This window comes from Pteropus medius, unplaced genomic scaffold, assembly GCF_902729225.1.
Source record: "Pteropus medius unplaced genomic scaffold, Ma_sr-lr_union100, whole genome shotgun sequence".
NCBI lineage: Eukaryota > Metazoa > Chordata > Mammalia > Chiroptera > Pteropodidae > Pteropus > Pteropus medius.
In genome coordinates this window covers 6181537-6202684 of record NW_024354500.1, presented here as the reverse complement: position 1 = coordinate 6202684, position 21148 = coordinate 6181537, and positions in this window count along the sequence as shown.

The following is a 21148-nucleotide window of genomic DNA, read 5'->3' as shown; positions in this document are numbered from 1 at the left end:
TACCAATGAACCACCAATGCCTGAGGAGCAAACTGTTCACTACCACATAGAGGCCTTCATTACCTCCCTGTTACTCCGGTAATTAGGTTATTGCTACTTGTCAGGCATTAAGTTTACTCCCATTAAGTCTTGGTAAATCGCTTTATGAAAATAGGCATAAATATGCTTTTTTGGGGGCAATATTCAAAAGTGTTAGGAAGATGTGCTTTACAGTATTGCCAGTGATTGTGAACTGGTTAGTGTTCATGGGTGGGGAAGGCAAAAATAGTATTTATGAAGTCACTTGTCACAAAAATTCACCTGGAATTTGGACAACACTAATTCTGCAGTTATATAATGCTGTAGTGGACACCATTATTTCAATTTACAATGAAACATTTCAGTGTCTTATCCTATTACACACAAAAAATAGCATATACAAAATGGAAAATTAGAACTTACTAAATCTCTTCTCTTTTACGATATAGATGTGCCTGTGATTTCTTTCACTCCTTTACTAAGAAATATTGATGAGGTTTAACAACTAAGAACAGTGGGGGCAAATCTGGCATTCTGAGGGACCCATGTTAACAAAATGATGTGAATCTGTGTCCCCACGCTGTGAACTGGCACTATCCCTTAATTCTCTAGATGTACTGCCCATAATACATGATGATGGGGCTACTGCTAATATTGACAACTGACCTGCCTCCTACCTTGATTTTCATGTGGACTCAAGATGAATTATAGTCTAAAACCATCTTTTTAAGTAAGGGACTGATTTCAGAGGGATCAGAATCATTTAGAATGACGATCACCTGACTTTCCTTTCCCCAAATGCCCTAGAACCTCTCTCCTACACCCTGACCCGCTTTCATAATATCCTGGCTTGCTGTCACCTAGTGGCACCGGGACACTGCCCTAGTCTTAGTGACATTTATTCCAGTTATTCCATAACATATCCCCTTTAATTCTTGTGTTTTGCTGGGGCATTATAAGTTGATTTATGAATATTGTGGCTTTCTCTCTGTTCTCTCTATTTCTTTTCTTAAAATTCCTTCAGTATTTTTCCACTCTCTCTCATTAGATGATAAGTGCCTTTGTAATCCCCCACTGTTCTATGTATAGTCAACTCTTGATTATCTGAGCTAATGGAGGGGAGCATTAGCATAGATGATATCAGAGGACAAATAAATTTCCCAGGGGCTTGCATCAATTCTATAAAAGCATCTGAGTCCCAGAGGCAGGCAAACTAAAATCTAAGGGAAGCAGAGAGCAGAGAGGCTTTCTGAATGAAAGAGTGCAATGTCACATTCTCACAGGGCCAGGAACTACTGCTGCAGCTGCTAGTGAAATTTGTTCTGCCCTGGCCAGGCTGTTGGGAGATTCTCAAGAGAGGAGCTGCAAGGATCTTTGGATGTGAATCCTTCTCCACTGCCCTTCTCCCTTTTGGCATCAGTGCTTGGCTTAGCACAATATCAGGCCAGGACAAAGGAAATGCAACAAATGAATGAAAGAGGAGTAAGGAAGAAATTTCGGTAGAGAAGTCACCAACTAGTAGGCTTTATGAAGCAAGGAAGGGAAAAGCTGTTAGTGAAATGGCTTACCTTAAAAGGATCACATGTTATTTGTAGGCGGAGTGGTTTTTCCATTCCCTTCTTTAGTGTCCAGCTCATACCTTAAACAAAGCAGATGTTTTGTCAGTGTTGGAAGAAGGTGAATAAACAAGCAGGCAGAAGGAGAAAAGAATGATTTATAAGTAATGAGAATTTCCTGAGTAATCTGGAAGCTACTATTCACAAAATCTACTTTCCATGTAATTGAACATTCTGATAACATACCATCGGTATTTTAGGAATAATTATAGAAAGGCTCTCTGGATATCTGATTAACAATGCTTTCCATTTTTTATTGTTGAAAAACATATCTAGGCAAAAGTAGATCTGTTTGGTTGCATGGCAGGAGGACCAAGGTAATTAACATTCTTTGAGTAGCTACTATTTTTCAAGTAAGCACTTTATTTATTTCACTTCGTGTATTACTTGCAACCATTCTATGAAATTATTACTACTTCCATTTGACACGTGAAGCAACAGAGGGTCATATTTATTAAGTATTTTTCCCAGAGTTATCCAGCTAGTAAATATCAAACTGGATGTCCAATCAGTGTCTTTCTTTTGAAATCCCCTACTCTTCAGTCTACATTGTGCTGCTTCTTGGTAATAATAGCAGCTACAGGTTATTGAATGCCTGCTCTGGGAAGGCACTATATTTACATAATTTTTCATCTTTACACTAACCTAGACAGGTTGGTATTGATATCTTCATTTCAGAAATAAGTAAACACAGAACTCAAGAAGCTAAAATGATAGCCAAGATCACTGGTAGAATTAAGATTTTTGAACTATATCTGTTTTGAACTATGCCAGCATTTTCTCACAATATTTTGGTTTTCTTTCTAAATATTTTCCTAAATATGTTCTTTCACTTAAGCTACATATTTTTATTGTAACCAACCCTAAAAGTTTGTTGTAGATGACTCACTACAATATCATTATTTCATTATTCTTGAGTAACAGTATATTGCAGAATGAAAACCTGTGTTTCTATATACGTCCACATGTACATCCATATACGTATGTACACATGCATGCACACACACATGGATATGTATTTATTTCACAAAGTACTACCTTCCTATCACAGAAAGAAATTCAATTCCAGATAATGCCCGTTGAACACAATTTATAAAGAAAATATAAGATATCACTAGCGCTAATAAATTGTTACTTTGTAGCAGATAGCACCAAATGGAAATCTGTTTTAGAAATTTGTTTGTGGTTCTTCTCTCAATGTGAAAATTAGATTCAACCTTAAGAATAAAAAGCATAACCCTTTCTGTTAATGTTTGAGAATATAAGGTGGCACTTTTGATTCATTGATCTTTTAGTTTGCAGAAGAATGGTAGAAACTGATGCTATGGCAGTACTGAAAATTTATTTTCTATTTACTTCCTGACATTATTGCACTTCCTTCTCATTGGTATATTCACCAGCAGAGAAAGAGCATATAATGTGTTTCCTGGGAAAGATGTTCCACATGGCAAGAAGACCTATCCAGCATCACCTTGGGCACAGGAAGGAAGGTAACCACCTCTTGCAAGAAAAAGGCAGCCTGAGACCTGGGGTCATAGGGAGGCACATGGAATAGGCACCTCTCCGTGCTCAGGATAAGCAGCACATTGAACATTGAACCTAGTATCATCCAACTCCTCTTCCTCCCCAATTTTCCTTGGGACAATAATGCCTCGAGCAAGACCTACCAGTGTCTCTGGTGGCTGGAAAGTAAGTTGGATGGACCTTTTTCAAAAGCGGGAGGAGAGAGAACCCTTCTAGTTTCTTTTGGCATAGCCAAATCTCCAACCTCCTTTAGAGTCTAGGTTGTAAACTACAGAGCTGGCCAACAAGGCATCTGTCCATTACTCTTTAGGGAAAGATATATAGCCCACATGAGGCATATCCTGTAGGGCTTAGTGTCACTCATAAGAGACACCTGGGAAAAACTCCAGCAGAAGCCCAGACTCCGCAAGATGAGCCACTCTGTAGTGATTCTTCCATTGGCTCATCCTCCCATAAAAGAAAAGTGGGGGCGGGGGGGAGGGGGACTAGATTTGAGGTTAACTATTGCTTAAATCAACTTACTACTTATTCCTTGATTTGATAACTCAACCCTTGCCAACTGTGCAATGTTAGTTGTCACTATACTGTTTAGAAAAATGTATGAATCTCATGTTTTAGTACTGATTATACCTGCCAGGAGCCCTGTAGGTTTCCAGGTTTGAATCCTCTTGACTGTCTCTGAATATAGAGGCTGGTTCTCTGACCTTCTTTTAAGGTCATTGGGTTTTCTTTGTATTTTTACATCCTTTCAAAATTTTCTGCTTTCTTTTTTATTTTACTCCTTCTCAATTTATTTATATGTGACAGCCTCAATCATCCATTTATCAATTCAGTAAAATCTGTCTTGCAGAATGTCCATTTTATCATTCAAGCCTGAAATCTGTTCTGCAATCCTTTTATTTCCCTGCTGAATTGCTTTCAAAGCCCTCTAGGGAGCTGGCCTGCAAAAATAGAGAATTCTCACATTGTTTCGATGAAAGGTGCTATATAACCACACAGCAGGATTATTGTTCCCTTTTCTCTTTCATTTTGGTCGCCCTGACTGATCTGCTCTGCATTGCAAGCACAGTGGCCTTTTTTCATCTTAATTTTATTCACTGCTGTGGTTAGTTTCTTTCTTTTGGGGACATCAGACAGGTGTTAAGTAAAAGACAGGCATGGGTGTCACAAGGAAAGTCTAGGCACCTCCCTTCCCTTGTCACTGATTTCTAACACTTTGTCTGACCATTCAGCTGAGCACAGCTGCTGCTGCAATGATCTCTTCCCTGACTAGACTCAATTTCCCTGGGAGTTTTTGCTTTGTGCATAGAACTAGCCTAACCCAATCAAGGCAAACTGCAAAATTAAATTAATTTAACTCGTTCATCTAGGTGTTTAATGTAATATTTTGACAGATCTGCATAAACTGAACTTCCTAAATTTGGCATAAGGGAATAAAATTGATGGATTCAAATTCATTTCTGTTGGTGAAATGCGGAGATTTGTAATCCATCAGCTGTTCTCCCTAATGCACAGTCTAGACAGCTCACGCTGCCTTCGGTTGCCGTTAAGTGCAAACACCTCTGCATAACAAAAATTAGCAAAACTCAGTTTTAAATGAGGATTTGTCATTAAATCAATATGTTAAAAAACAAACTGAAGCCAGGAATGAAGAGGGAGATTAAAAATTGTGCTATTTTTAACCCAAGAAGGAAAATTCAACATAGCTTATAGAAAAACATTAACTATTAAAGACAAAGTAATAAAAAAAAAAAACCTAATGAAGAGTCTCTGTGCTTGTTGGGGGTGGATATATAGATGTGTCCAGGTGTTCACTCTATGTATAAAATTCTGTGTCTAAATGAATGTGTACATCTACCTTTTTTTCTTTCTAGAGAATTTCCTGGGATAATTAACTGAAAATGACAATGTATAGAATGTCAAAACACAAAATAATTTAAAAGGAAATCATAGAACAGTGGAAGACCTCCAAATACTTCTGAGGTGTTTAAATATAACAAATATAGTGTTTATTTATCAAGATATATCATAATGGTTTGAGTAAATACATGGTGCTGGATTCATAAAAAAGAAAAATCCACTGTGGTGTGAAAGGATATGAAAAGTGGCAAACCGTTTATTTCTAGGTTTTCACAGTATGTATTCTGTTCATGCTGAGTAGAGAATTGAAGTTTCTTATTTGAAGAATTCTAGGTTGAGGACTTTCTTCAACCGGAAAAGAATCTTCAGGTGAATAAGTATGTTGAATGACATTTCAGTTACCATATATGAAAACATAATGTGAAGATTTCTATGTCAGTTATGAACCTAAACACCCTGGGTATTTTAATATACAAAATGATTAACAGAGACCAAGTAAACAACAATTCACACAAGAAACACTATTCTATTAGTGTTTATTTTTTGAAATTTAAAATGTTAAGAAATAAGTAATAAAAGAAATCACTTAGAATCACCGAATTTTGTGGCTCAATGTCCCTATATTTTGACAAATTGAAAACGTTTTGGTATTAGTGCTTTCTTGATCCTCCCAAAAGGTATCAAGGGAAGATTTTTATTTTGTCTTTGTCACGACCACACTTGACAAGAATGTAAAATGACATTGACTGTAAGATGCTCTTGATTTCAGAAAGGTTAAACTATGGGGAAAAGGTACATTTTAGAAATGATAAAATCGAGTCTCACAGAGATCAAACCTAGTTAAGTCATTTTACAAAGAATGCATTAAGGTCCAGAGTGTCTGAAGGTTACAGGATCGCTTAACAATGAGGCCTGGCCAGATCCCCTGGCCATCTGCTCAGCCTTTCTGATGATGCCCTGCACCCTGCCTTATGGCGTTTTCCCCACTTATACTATACTTACTCAAAAGTCTGTAAACTTTTCAAGTACAAATAAGCAACCTAATAAGTTCAACATAATTACCAGTGAGTATGTACATATATATGCTTGTCACACATAGGCATATAGACACACAAACTGTTCATTTATTCATTTATTTAGGTTTACAGAATTTTCCAGTGTTCTCATTAGAAGTGCTAATTAACAGTAGTATCTAGAAATTAACTATATTTTCTAGTTCTAAATTTTTCCATTTCATGTATTCAAAAACCACATTTATTCATGTATTACACTCTTTATTCAGTATTTTTGAGCATCTGCTCTGTGTCAATAACTATACTATATACCAGGGATGCTACATGGTCCTGTGTTTCAAGTATAATTACTCAAATAATTTTGTGCTTCCAATCACGGTAAGTGCTATGAAGGAAAGTGAGTACTCTGAGTGTTAGATAGTTAGTCAGACTTGAGCAACAGGGGAACAAATGAATAGAGACCCAGCCTAGAGATCATCCAAAGAACACCCTATTAGAAGTTAGAGAATTCCTCCTGTATCCCTGGAGACAAAAGACAGGAAGGCTATAATCTATAGCTGGCTTAATCTGGCCACAGAAGCCTGTGCAGAAAGTATTACCCTAACCTGCCCACAACTTCAGCCTCATTATACCATCATTATAATATCATGTTTATGCCTGGAACTTCATGAATGTAATTACAACAGACTGAATTCTGGGTAAGCACATGTGCACTAGGCAAAGAGTTATATAGCAGCCAAGTGTCAATCAAAATGACTTCACATGCCAATCACCTAGGATCACCTTTGTAACCGCCCATCATGGCCGAAATATAATTCAGACCTTTTTACTTCTGGGTTGTTACAGCTATCTTCTTTTGCTGTAACCCATGCTCCCCGCCCTCAGCGGAATACTTATCCTCATTTTCACATAATCAGCCAGCTTTCAGCTTAACCTGTCTTCTATCTCAAAATGTGCCTTTAATAAATAAATATTTCTCATAATTGTCACTGAGTGGAAATTCATTTTCTTCCTCGGTGATAAGGACTGAGACCTGTGTGTTACTGGAACTCTGATCGGGCAACAGTAATAATTTTTTTTTTTTGGTGCCATTTCTATAACAGGAAAGGTGGTCTAATTTAGACCTCTCTAAAGAGGTGTTATTTAATCTGACATCTGAAGGATAAAGCTAGAGAGAGAGAGAGAGAGGAGACAGGCCTTCCAGTCAAAATGAACTGCAAGTGTAATTGCCTGGAGACAGGGAAAACCTGAGTTTGTTAGTTGCTGGTGTGAATATAGAGATCCATGACAGAGTTTCAGAGGACAAGAATTCCACAATAGAAAGTGGAGGGGAGATCAGGTACCGATTTTTTTTAAACATCAGACCAAAACAACTAACTGGGATGCTGAGAAAAATATTACTTTCGTGAACAGAGAAACAAGAATGAGAATGGACTTGAGATATTTCATGTTGTGTTTTTATCTTGTTTATCTACTGCTTTTATTTCAGTGGTCTTGAATGTTTTACTCTTTACTTAAAACAATTAAGAGAAATGAGACCAAGAAAAGTAGAAAAATAGTAAAGCATTCAAGAACGTTGGAATAAAGTTAGAGAATCATGCTTTAAAGCCTTCAGGACAATGTGATAAAAAAGAGAATAAATTCTGAAAGAAAACAAATAAAATGCACCTATGCCATAGAAGAAGAAGAAGAAGAAGAAGAAGAAGAAGAAGAAGAAGAAGAAGAAGGAAGGAGGAGGAGAGGAGGAGGAGAGGAGGAGGAAGGAGGAGAGGAGGAGGAGGAGGAGGAGGAGGAGGAGGAGGAGGAGGAGGAGGAAGAATATGATGAAGAAGAAGAAGAAGATGAAGAAGACGAAGAGGAAGAGGAAGAGGAAAAGGAAGAGGAAGAAGAAGAGAAGAAAGTAGTAAGACTGCCTTAAACTGATTAAAACTATGAAACTAGTAGTTTCAGTTTTGCCACAGGGCTCTCTTTAAATTTAATTCGGCCTACCTGTACTTAGAGCTCTTGAGTTAAAATAATAATGACTAACATGAATGAAGTACTAACAATGAGTTAGATTTGGGCTGTCCAAAATGGTAGCCACTAATCACATGTGACTAGTGAACATTTATCTGATTTAAGATGTATATAAAGGTAAAATATATATCAGATTTGAAAGACAGTTTAAAAAATGTGACATAAAATGTCTTAATACTTGTAAAATAATGTTATATTGGGTCAAGTTAAAAATATTATTAGAATTAATTTCACCTACCTCTATTTTACTTTTTTCATGTGGGTAGTAGAAAATTTGAAATGACACATGTGCCTTTCATTACTTTTTTATTGGACACTGTTGGTCTAGTTTCTGGGAATGAGGTATATATAAAACATATGAAGTCCCTGCTTTCATGATGCTGACGTTCTTCTAATGAAGACAATGAGCTAAAGCTAAATGAATAATAGGTGCTATCAAAAATGATAAAGCACATACAGAGGGAAGAGGGATTGTGGGTGACATTTTGAATAGTTGACTAAGGGGTACGGTGTCTGATTGGAACAGAGAAAAAACTACTGAGAGGTAGAGAGCCAAGCAGGTTCAGGAGAAGAGCATTTAAGGCTGAGAGGAAGATCACAAACAAAGAGACCTTAAGATGGAAGGTTGTTCAGTGTAACTGAAATGTAGTGAGGAAGAAAAAGAGAGAGAAGAGGTGAGGTTGGAAAGGTGGGGAGTTACTAGATTACAAAAGGCCTTTGTTGTCAAGAGTTGGATTTCTGGATTTCTGGATCTTTTTCTCAGTTAAATAGTGTAATAGATTGAATGCAAAAATGTAATTATTCCCTTCCTATATCCACATGCTTTGTAAGGTTTCTTTGTAGTTCTTCCTCACAATGAATCTAGATGGACTTTATGACTTCTTTTGATCAATAGTTACATCATATGATTTCTAATTTCTGTGCCTAGAGCTAAATAGATCTAGCATAATTCTGTTCTGTTGGAACCTTGCTGGCTACCATCACTTGTCTAGGCTGACTTACTGAAAGATGAGAAATCATGTGGACCAAAGATTGGTCTGCTTGGTGGTTAGTTCTAGCTGAGACTCTAGAAATGTTAGTGAGTCCAGCTCAGATCAGCAGAACTTTCCAGTAGACCATAGAATTTTAAGTTATAATAAATAGCTATTGTTTTAAGCCACTAAATTTTAAAGTGCTTTCTTATGTAGGTAAAGCTATGTGGATGCAGAATTTTTGAGTTTTATGAAATAAATTATATGTTTAGAATATACTTTGAATATATATTTGAGATTAGGGCCAAAGGCATTTTCTAATGGAATGGATATGAGGTATGAAAGAAATAGAGAAGACAAGAATGTCTCTACATCTTGGCTATAGCAACTGAAAGAATGGTGTTTTCATTGCAAAAACAGAGAAAACTTGAGAAGTAGCTATTTGGGTAAAGGAAATTAAGAGTCCAGTTTTGCACATGATAAATTTACTTATTCGGCATCCAAGTTGAGATGTCAGACAGAAAACTGGATAGAGTTCAGGAGTAACATCTAAGCAATATTCCTAAATGTAGGAATAAACAGCATTATGAAGGACCAATGGTATAAAACCATGGTATAAAGCCATGGGAATACATGAGACTGTTTAGGGAGTGAAGGACCAAGATTGAGTCTGAGGTATCCAATATTTGGAGTTTGGGAAGATGGGCAACGTCTTGTGTAAGATGCTAAGAATGAGAGTTCAATTAGAGATGGAGATAACCCACAGAGAAGCAAAGTGGACGTAGAGAGTTTCAAGTGAAACTAATCAACACTATTGATAGTTGCTAGTGGGTCAAGTAAACTGAGAAATAAGAAGTGGGCTTTGAATTTGACAGTATAGAGATTTTTGCTGAGTTTAATAAGAGCAGCTTTGGTGGCAGATTGACCAATGCCTGCTTGAAGACAAAGTAAGGGAGCATGGGGCAAAAGAAGACAGAATTCATTTAAAAAAATGATTCAAATAATTTTCTATAAATTGTAACAGAGAAATGGGACCCAGATTAGTGGGGAAGTGGAGTTTTGTTTTGTTTTGTTTTAAAGATATGAGATTTTATGTTAGAATAAAGAACCGTTAGAATGCTGATAAAAATGATCCTACCTAGAGGTAAAAATTGATGATAAACAACACAGAAACAATATAAGAAACAAAGTCATTGACTAGTTAGTTCAGTGAGATTAGATGAAGACCCCTGACAGCTCTGGGGGTAGTAAACAGCAAATCAGGAAGGGCACACCTCTAAATGGGTGAGGGAGGAGAGAGACTCGTTGCGGCAGGAATGTGGCCTTTTCTGATTGCTTCTGTTGTCTCAGTGAAACCAGAAGCAAAACAATTAGCTAAATGTGAGGACTGAGGTGCAGGATTAGATACTGGAAGAAAAGAAGGCAATAGGCTAGAAAAATAAGAGGAAAGAGACTTGGGAAAATTTAGAAGAGCTACCAAAAAAGCCTGAGTTTCTTCCTTCAGATTCATAAGCTAACGTTCAAGCTGAGACCATTCTGCTGAGTTGTGAGCTTTTTTGGTGGACAGCTGGCTTTCACCAGAGTTATGATTTAACTAAAGAGTTGTCACAACAGAATTGAGAGTTTTTGAGGGGTCATAAAATGTAACTTGACTAGACACAGAAGGGGAGACATGAGAGGGGTGAGGAAAGAAGTAAAGGTGAAAGGGTCCGTATACATAGTTATTATAATATTATTGACTATATTCCCTATGCTATACTTTACATCCCTATGACTATTTTTATAACTGCCAATTTGTACTTCTTAATCCCTTTCACCTTTTTCACTTATCTCCCCCAAACTTTCCTATCTGGCAACCATCAATTTGTTTTCTGTATTTATAAGTTTATTTCCATTTTATTTGTTTCTTTATTTTGTTTTTTAGATTCCACATATAGGTGAAATCATATGGTATTTATCTGACTTATTTCGCTTAGCATAATACATCCATCCAATTCGTCTCGCCTGAAACTAATAATATAATATTGTATGTTAACTGTAATTGAAAAATAATTTTTTTAAGTAAGAAAAGAAAGGGGATTTGAAATTCTGATTTAAGGATTTTTTATTTCCCTTCAAATTCTGAATATCAGAGGAGTAACCTGGACATATGAGGTAGTATTTAGTTAGAGGTATGCTTGAAATAAGTCATCTATAGAGAGATCCATTTTAATTAACAAGGTGTAGGGTATTGGATTTCAATAGGAATAATACTACACCCTAAAGTTTTTGGAAAAATTTGTGGACAGTTTTTATTGTCACAATAATTGGGGGTGATGCAAGAATTTAGTGATAGCAGCAGGAGCTAGATGTGCTTCAACGTTTAGAACAATACATTACACCTATACTCATTGGCATGTGACTGTTGCATTTACAGCAATTCTACATATATACATATGTATTTATTTAATTCATTTAAAAATATTAAATATCAGGCAATTATTTGAAATTAGGTACTGTAGATTGGCCTGCAATTGAATACTTACCAATGTATACACGTTATTTTTTAATGAAGCAATCAGCCTGTCAAGCATAAGTAAACATTTACAAAGAAAGATGTTACCAAAGTTAGCAGGCATATATCATATTTCCAAGATTTAAATAAAAGTTTGAAAACTCTAAAATTATCTCTGAAATGATTAAAAAATTATTCTAATAAAACTACAATTTTCTGCTTTCTTCATCCATGTGCATCCATGATCACAAAGGGTAACCTTCACAATATTGAGAAAATAATTTTATAATAATTATAATACTATTAAAAATAATTTATACAAGATGTTTTGGTATGCTGACCAAAGAAATCCAAGTGAAATAATTTTTCTCTTCCATTTAGCAAAGATACCGTTTGAAGAATGATCAATGAGCTAGCAAAAAATGTCAAAAATTAGCTGTGAAATGAACTTTAGTCAAAATGGATTTTCATTATAAGTGGATGAAACTTCCTTTGGATAATGAGGCTTTACTGCTTGAATTTGAAAGGTTTCCATGGAATAAAAAAGTCATAGAGAAAATGTTATTTTAAAATGAATGATAATAAATATGAAAAAGTTGTCCATATTTGAAACCCCTAAATACAATTTCATGAAAAAGAATATTCCCTGTTTTGAGGTCATTGCTTCTGCTACAGTTGAGGATGCCAACTGTGGGTTGTTGGCAATGTCGGCTTATAGCCAACTTAAAAAATTGCACCAGGTGTTGTAGAAATTCATTGCCTTATTCATGAACTACATGTGGTTCTCAAGAATTTTTTAGAAAACTCCACAAATCAATGAATGTTTTTAACAGTGTTAATAACAAAATTCATAATAAATCTTTTAGTGACTATTTCATATGGAATATACTATAACAAGAGTTTGAACATGTTATCCTAGACACAAAAATAAGGTAGATCTCCAAAAATATAGTTGAAAACAGATTCTGTTCACTGTTTAATACTGTTTAATTTAAAAAATTCTACCAACAAAAAAATGAACATTAAGATTGAGATGTTGTGAATACATGTGACATATTTTTATATATGCATACTTGGTCCCCTTGAGCTGCAACAGAACCAAGCCAATTTCATTATAATGAAATATATAATAATGGGATTCATCAAAAAAACTTACATTATTTAAAAATGAGCTTGTTACTGAGAATTTTTAAAGTGTCTTTGTAACCCTTTAAATATTAAAGATATTAATTGGGAATAGATTATTCTTATATTATTAATAAATAAAATATATTGATTAGACTTTAAGTTCTGAATAAACTATATAATACCACATTTGGTGATTAATCCATTTGAAATGGTTGCGAAGACATTAGCCAAGAAATGCAAAAAGAGTTAAATGAGCTAAAACACAAATTTTAGACCAAAGCACAATTTAATCAGTCTAATTATTAAAGGATTTGGCTCCATTTTAGACTTTTATACTCATATCTCTGAAAATAAGTTAATATCATATGAATTCAAAGAAATTCCAAATTAGTAGCACAGTTTCAGCAAAAGCAGCAAAACGATTTGCTAAAATGTCATAGATGGGACATAGGGGGTTTTAAAATATCTCAGAACCGAATATTATGAAATTAACATAGCCACATTAATGAAAGTTATTTTAAAACTACTTATATTTAAAAATGTTTTTAACACAAGATTAAGACATCCATCATGAGAATTATATATTGCATGTATTTAGATTATTTATAAGATCCTTTTCAATCTGAAATTGTCCTCAGAAGATTACCTCATAATTTCTGTACAGCCTCTTTTATTATATTTCCAGGATATCTTCAATTGCCATTTGCTTAAGGAAGGACATTGTCTTCAAGAATTTCTAAATTCAGAGAAAGAAATTTTCAGTTCAGATACTGAATGCATCCAGTGGTGCTTTGGTACTGTACCTTATGCCATAACATAGTGAATTATATACATATAAATATCTCAGCTATTCACGAGAATATCATACTTCCACATTTTTTTCAACATTAATAGACTGTAATTTACCTTGGCATGTCATCTCTATTTCAATTAAGTTATTTTCCATTTCTCTGTTATCTTATACAGCTAAGACTCATCTGTTATTTGTTCAGAGTCCATCTCTACCTTTGCTCTTCTACTTTTCCTGACTTTCTTGTATGGAATGATTTCTCATCACGCTCTCCTGTGATCCCAGCCTACTCATAATTAAGTAAAGTGTAAGAAAAAGTAAGAATATAGTGTAGTTATGAATGCACATTAACATATTTATTCCATTATTATAAATTTATTTTTATCACTTATTTACGAATTATAGTTGAAGTTAGAGTATGTCACTTGGAAGTTAAGGGGTCTACAGAATAGTTATTTTTAAAAAGGGGGTGTTGAATGAACAGGACAAACAAACAGAGTCTCATGGACATGGACAATGGACTAGTGGTTACCAGAGGGGAGGAGGAAAAAATTAAAAAATATAATGTTAATAAATAAATAAATAAATAAAATCTGAAGGGAAAAAAGGGAGGTGGAGTATTGGTTCTGAAATGGTGGGTGTAGACATAATGTAGACTTTGTGTGTTAGCTGTAGTATTAACCACATTTCTTGTACCACATTGTATATACAATATTCAATAGACTACCTTTCTAAGTGAAAAGATAAAAGAACTCTAAATGTGCAAATTCTTAGGGTTGTTCCTCTCTCTTTCCTCTTTCCACTAATTTGGTTAGAGATAGCTTGTACAGTAAATTCTTTAAACTTGTGGCTTAAAGATTGAAACTCAATTCTTAACCATGACACATTTTCAGGACTCACTTTAAATTAAATTTTAGGCTATCATTAGCAATGTATAGTTATTCTCAGATTTCTTTTATAGTCCCCTGTTTTGATGACCCTTTTGTACTTCAGTCTTATTGTTTAATTTTATTCAGAGTTAGACAATAAGGTAATTTTGAAAAACATCTTGGTAATTCTGCAAATAAAAAGGAAATTTTAAAAAGACAGATTTAAGAAAAAAGAATCAATATGATTCCAAAGCTGGTATTAACATATTTTTATGCAGGGGAAAGAGTAAGATGCATCCTAAGGTTATTAGGGGTCCGTTGAATTGACCTACATAAGCTCACAGAAGTTACATGTTTCCTAAGGCCAAGGAACTGTTTCATGACCTTGAAGGGTATATTAGTATTTCTATTTAAGTCATTACATTTTCAAACATTGGAACTGCTCAGATTTGGTTCACTGCACAAACCAATCACTTAGAATGTTAAAGAGCATGACTTTGGTCTCCTGGAGACAGCTCTTCTGTAATTGAGCTCTCGTTTGCATGGCCTGCCTACCTTCCCTGTTAAATTTTTTTTTCATGTTTTTTTTTTTTCCATGTCAGCCTACATTATGAATGCAACTGATAGAACAAACACCAACACCTCACATTGGAAATTCTTTCCCCAGAACTCATTTGAAACACATGCTGAGGTTCTCAAATGGCAAGTTTTAGAAAATGTCAGAGCATTTTAGAGTTGCAAGTGATTGTTGGATGCATATTGCAATCACATGGGAAGCTTAAGAAAATACTAATGCCTCAGCCTCACCTTCAGAAATTCTGATTTAACTTGTCTGGGGAAGATTTGGGGACATCTATATTTTTAAAAAGCTTTCCAAGTAATTTTAATATCTAGCCAAGTTTTAGATCTACTGGCTAGTCCTATTCAATCAGATCAAAAATGAAATTCAGAAAGGATTTGACATATCACATGTCACACAACTAGTAAAGCTGAAACTAAAAGTCAGATTTCCTGACACTTAGTACAGTCTTTACACTTTTTTGAAACTACTCTTTTAGAGGTGTCCCCTCTCTCAAAAACTTGTCAAAAGTCTGAGATGTACTTTAATTTTGTAGCTATATACAGCTAGATACCCCTTTACAAGGGACCAATTTCCTCTGACAAATACAATGAAAGACAGTCACATTTAGAAAATGTTAATCCTATAGTTCCCATAAAAAGGGGAACAGTTTGTGTTTTATGTTAATTTATAAAGCATAAGTATGGTGATGCTCAAATAGTCTCCACCCTTGAAGAGAATTTTCAGAAAAGCAGTATAATCTGTACTATAGATAGTTCAATCCCTTTGAAGCTGAGGGCATGGCAAAAATATCTTGCTAAGAATTTACACCAAATCAATTTTCAACTATATTATTACACATCATTACTGTTGATTGTTCAGATGAAAATGGCCTCACAATTACAATGAATCATCTGCTTTTATAGTGACAGAATTTACGACTGCAACAGAAAGACACACAAAAAGAAATGGTTTAAGGGTTGACATTTAGCTTTCGTTTACGGTATTCTTTGAATATTGAGTTGATATCCTAACATCCAGAGCTCCGATGGACAATCTCCACAATGGCAGTTGAAATTTATGCTTATTTTTAAATTTTGGGTTTTTTTTGTTTGTTTATATTATTGCAAGTACTAGGGTTGACAGTGTTAATATAATTTATATTTTTGTTAATGATGTTTGGCCAAAGAAAGGATACGTTTACACTCTGAAAACATATGTCTAATGTATAATTATACGTGGAATTATTGTATCTTTATGTGTCATTCTGGGTTTTTTTTCCAGTAAAAATTTCACTTGAGCCTGTTCTCCTCTGATCATATGAAAAACAATGGCTTAATTCGACTATCTTGAAATTGCAAATGTTTAGTTTTGCTGAACCACAAAAGTATGCTCAGCTTGAATGGTGCATTATTATGTTTCTAGAATTTGGCAAACTTGTGAATATAGAAAAGAGCAAATTGGAAAAAAAAAAAAAGCTTAAATTGCTTTATCTCCAGGTGATAAAACTTCATGAATACTTCAAAGGAGAAGGACAGAAGGATGAAAAGGGTGGAAAATCCCAGAAATCGAAAAAGATTAAATGATATGTAAATGACTATACAGACATTTCTGAAGCTTGTGATTATTTTTTAAGTGTGACTAGTAAAAAGGATTTATTAAAAGTTCAGTTGAATCCTGTGAGTTTGAATTTCATACACATAACACACTTATAGTGAGGAACTGGAAATTAATGAGAAATTAAATATGAGAACTTAAACTGGTTTCATTTTAAGAGATGCTAGAGGACAAAAAGGAAAGAGATGCTTTTGTTCAAAGGCAGCATTGGAAACCACTAATCTAGGATGCTGGAATAAGCATTCACGAATAAAATAATTAAGACTTCTGTAAATATATACATATATGTTAGCAACCATCATTTATTATGGGTTATTTGACTTAAAATAATAGAATGAGAAAAAATGTATACTTTTTACTCAACATGAAGGAAAATATTTAACTATTTGGAAATGGGTTGAGTGCCTTGTCAATAGAGGACCTGACTATGAGTTTACTTAATTGGAATGGAAAAGAAGTTTGAAAGTCACCTTACCCAATAAACCAACCAACAAATGCTGACACTGATGCAACTTAAAAAGCAAATACTTTCATGCACATTTAGTAAATTATGTTGACATATTTTATATTTTATATTTTATAATTAGAATAAATATAGTCAAAATTATTTGAAAGCATAACTTTCTCTTCTGGGTTTTCTGTTATCAAAGTCCTCAGATATTTTTATCTTCCGAATCTGAAGTGTTTAGAAGAACTAATAGGAATGCCTGTCTTCTAGATTGTAAATTCCTTAAAGGCAAGGATTAGGTTTAATTTTTTTCTGTATTCTTCTAAACATGTATTCTTCTAAACATCTTTCAAAACCTCACTCTTCTAAGTTCAATTCCACAGTTTAGATTCTCTCACATCTTCTCCAATCACATCACCAAATTCTAATTATTTTATTTTCTAAACATGTTTTAAAACCTCATCTTTTTATTTAAGTTCAGTTCTGTAGTTCAGATTCTCATTGCTTTACTCTTTTATCCCAGTATCCTCTAAGCTGTTCTCAAATTTTTGATTCATCTTCTTCAATATAGTCTTTTCCCTACTTCTGTGATTTACCTGAAATGTACAACAAATTGTGTCATTCTTCTATTAAAATTTCTCAGTGGGTCAACTACAACCATCTCAAGAAGTTCATGCCCCTTCTTAACAGAACACACATAGTTTTCCAGCCCGGCTAGTGATTTTGGAGATTTTTCAGATCTCTTCTATGAATGTGCCCACTTCGCTCCTCTGACTCCTCTCACTCTCTTGGGTGTGTGTGGCAGGCAGCAGGGAGAGAATTTAGTATTATTGCCTTCTCTCAATTCTGCAGTCATATCAAGGGCTGAGATCCTCCTGCTATATTTCTTTAGGGAAGTATCCTGAATGCTAAGGTACTGGGTACAAGCTCCACTTCTTTCCCTCCTTTCTGAAGGAGATGTCTTAAGATTGTATTTCTTCTCCCTACTGTACAGTGCTGTACCAAATGTTGAGAGCCACCAGACCCTTTCCCCTAAGGCAGTGAACCCTCTAACCCCCTGCCTCTGGTCACCACTAGATTCCATGTAGGAGTAAAATCATATGGCATTTGTCTTTCTCCATTTGATTTATTTCACTTAGCATAATAGCCGCAAGGCCCATTCATGTTGTCAGAAATGGCAAGTTTGCTTCTTTTTCTATGGCACAGATGTATATTGTGTATATATACTGCATCTTCTTTATCCATCTATCAGTTGAAGAACATTTAGGTGGTTTCCATATCTTGGCTATTGTGAATAACACAGCAATAAAAACAGAGATGCATATATCTTTTTGAATGAGTGATTATGCATTTTGGGTGTAGATACCCAGAAGTGACATACCTGGCTCATTTAATAGTTCTATTCTTAATTTTTTGCGGAATCTCCATATCGTTTTCTGTGGTGACTGCACGATTTACACTCCCACCAGCAGTGTACGAGGGATCTCCATTGCTGGGTTGCATTTTTTTCCCTGGCGAGACCTGTTGTCTCTACCTCTCCTTCCCTTTTGGATGCTATGCTTTTATCTTTCGTATTGAGGCTCTGATCATTGAATTTTCAGGTCCCTTTCAGAGGGAATTATTTCTTATATAGTTGGAGATTCATTATGTCCTGGAGAGGAAGTGAGTTCAGGATTTTTCTACTTGCTGTCTTCGAAAAGGACTGGCTTATAGTTTTTTTAAAAAAGGTGATAAATAATAAGTTAGCAAATGGTAGTGAGATCAGGACCAAAGCTCTTCTGTGAGAGGTATGTAGCAAGCTCAGTTCTCTATTCTTATTTCTTTTCTAAAGGACAATAAAGAAAAACTGAAAAAAAATTAAGATATTTCTGAACATTACATAAATTATGTTAGACAACATCTAGTCGTGATTAAATTCCTAAGTAAAATCATAATTTGGGAGAAGATTTCTTGAAATAATTAATGTTAGTTTTAAGTAATTGAAATTAGAATTTCAAAGGGAAAATGGCATAATGAACATATTCAAATAGGGTGGGTAAAAAAAAAATGTCAAAAAACATTTCCTCTACTTCTGGTTGTTTACCATGAAGCAGTGCTATTAGACAAAATACACACACACAAACACATTTAGAGAGGAATGCACTCATGGGACTTTGTAACGATAAGCCTTCCAGCTTCTGATTTCGACCTGCTTGACTGGACTGTCTTTTTAGAGAATTATATGATGACTGGATTACTCTATACATTTGATCACATAGTTTCTACAGACACCTACCCATCAGCCTAGAAAATCAATTCAAACAAACAAATTCTTTTAATTAAGACCAGAAGCTTTGAATAATTTTCTATTTGATCTTCATTGCTTCTTCTAGTGCTTTGTTTAGCAGAGAAACTAGTTTTATATTAAACCATTGGGCTCTGTAACTGTTTTATTATCAAGCATTTATGTAGCATTTTATGGCCTCCAAGGTATTTTATAGCTCCTGTTCCTTTTTTTTTTCTACCCAATCCCTTTCTGCAGTAACCACAATATTGTCAGTTCCATTTTTACAAACTTCAGAAAGGTGACTATGCAAAGGTAAGTGACTAGCAAGTAGGTCAGATGATAAGTTAATAGTCAAAAAAGTATTATTGGAGATCTTGACCTTTGGATTGCTGGTTTTGTTTTGTTTTCCTGCTATAGAAATTTATTTCTGGCTTTTTGCTGACTTGTCTGTGAAGGCTTTCTAAAGCTCAAAAAAGGATGAATTTCTAAAGTGATAGAGCATAATATATGTAAGAAAGCAGAAATAATAGTGTAATTTATTATGAACTTTCAAAGTGAGTATATGTCTAGTATAGAAAAAAATATAAGGGTAAGGGAAAAGTGAAGTGGGTAAAGGAGATCAAATAAATGTTAGCTGAAGGAAACTGGACTTTGGATGGTAAACACACAATAGAATACATAGATGTCACATTATAATGTACACTTGAAAATTATATAATTGTATTAACCAATGTTACCCCAATAAACTTAATTAAAAAAAATAATAAAATTTTTTTAAAAAAGAAAAAATATATCCAAAAGTATTGAGACTGCTTATGCATTCTTAAATTTGAGTAGCCAAGATGAAGTTCTTCAAAAAATCTAAGAGGCTTATGTTGTCAAAGCTGTTAGACTAGCCACGTGGTTAGATTTATAATATTCATTTTGGGGAAAAAAATGAAAATCAGAATAAGATTTCATGATCTCAAATTACATAAACAGAAAAAAAAGGTTGAAAACACACAAAGCCAATAAAGGAATTAGTAAAAAGTTAGTAAATGTGAATTTTTTATTTTTCAACTAATGATGTTAAACTAGAAACCATAAAAGTTCTCTGGAATGAAGGAGATATTTGAAATCCTCCTTTTAGGTTGATGTTTTAAAACTAGTCTGGTTAAAATTATAATCTCTTAAATACTTTCATGGTTCAGATGCTTTTTAAAAGCATTTGTTCACAAAAGAAAGTGCTCATTTTTATTATCAATTTGTTATTAAGTTGGAAAGCTTGTATTTGCATGAAATTCTTTCTCAGAAAAATGTTAATAGGAACCAGAATGTAAATAATAGGAAGAAGCCGCTCTTATATTTTTCCGTGGTTCTCCTTGATAGGAAAATCTTATGTACATATTCAGTGGATGAGCCTCACTTACTCCTGGGCTCAATTTTCAACTAATTAATGTCATTCAAGCATTATATGCCTTTGCATTGGCATTCGATCGAATTTCAAATCCTTTATTTGAATGAATAGCACCTTGAGAAGAATTCATTTTTGTGTTTCATTTAGCCTAGGCTGTGTTTACATTTAATCTCCATTCACTTTAAATAAGTTTTTTACTGCTCTTTTGGAGCAAGGCAAAGCCTCTCTGGCTATGGCAAATCTATTGCGTTATTGGCTCTTACATTATATATGTTTGTGTGTGTTTAGGTGTGTGCGGGGAGGTAATCAATACATGCACAGAATCGATTGCAAAATCTATTACCAAAATGACTCTGAAATCTGTAAAGAAAGTGAGTAAATCTGTAAAGAAAGTTAATATATTTTATATTAATTTTGTTCACATTAAGATCATGCTAATATATTAATAGAGTCACAAGACGTTGTTCTGGGAGCTATTCCTGCTGATAATTTTTATTTTCTTTATATTGCCATATGTTCCAAATTTCCAAAAACAAGGGATGGAGGGTGATAAGAGCTGAAAC